This window comes from Meleagris gallopavo, chromosome 1 (genome assembly GCF_905368555.1).
Source record: "Meleagris gallopavo chromosome 1, MGAL_WU_HG_1.1, whole genome shotgun sequence".
Classification (NCBI taxonomy): domain Eukaryota; kingdom Metazoa; phylum Chordata; class Aves; order Galliformes; family Phasianidae; genus Meleagris; species Meleagris gallopavo.
The window spans coordinates 37,467,865-37,468,519 of record NC_139404.1 but is presented as its reverse complement, the minus strand read 5'-3'; positions in this window follow the sequence as shown (position 1 = coordinate 37,468,519).

Genomic DNA, 655 nt, shown 5'->3' with positions numbered 1-655 from the left:
TTCTCGGCTCGTCCCAGCCGAGAGAAGTTAAGAGGCTCACGGACGACCAGTTTAGAGCAGATTATGGATGCATCCTGCAAGCGTGCCAAGAGATGCTGTTGCTCAAGCCCACACACGTGGAAGAGAAACCCAGAAAGCATCAGTTTCCATCGAGGCTCCACTCGGAGTCAGGCTCTGTAGTAGCGCGGCTGTGCCCCCCGTGGCAGCGGGGCAGGTTAGGACCGGAGGGCTTCGCTCCGGTTGCCCCCGGCCGCCCATCCCGTCCAAGGCCGAAACCGACGAAGCAGCGTTCGCACACCGCAGCTCCCGGCGCGGCCTTTCGAGGCGAGCTGCTGCTGGCTGCGGTTTGCGGCACCGCAGCCTTTGTGTTCAGGCTTTTACCCGCTTCAGCGAACCCGCCCTGCGTGACAGAGCACCGCTCTTCGGTGCTTTCGGACGCCCCGGCCCGGAGCGCAGTGGCACAAAGAACAACACCCGCTCTGAGGGGAGCGCCGTGCAGCCGGCACCGCCTCGGGCCAGGCCGAGCAGACCAGAGCAGGGCAGTGCAGAGCAGGGCAGGCCCGGCCCGGCCACAACCGCCTCGGCCAACGGCCTGCGCGCGCCCGGCGGGCGGGAGCGCGAAGAGGGCGCGCGCGCGTTGCCAGGAGACCGGGGC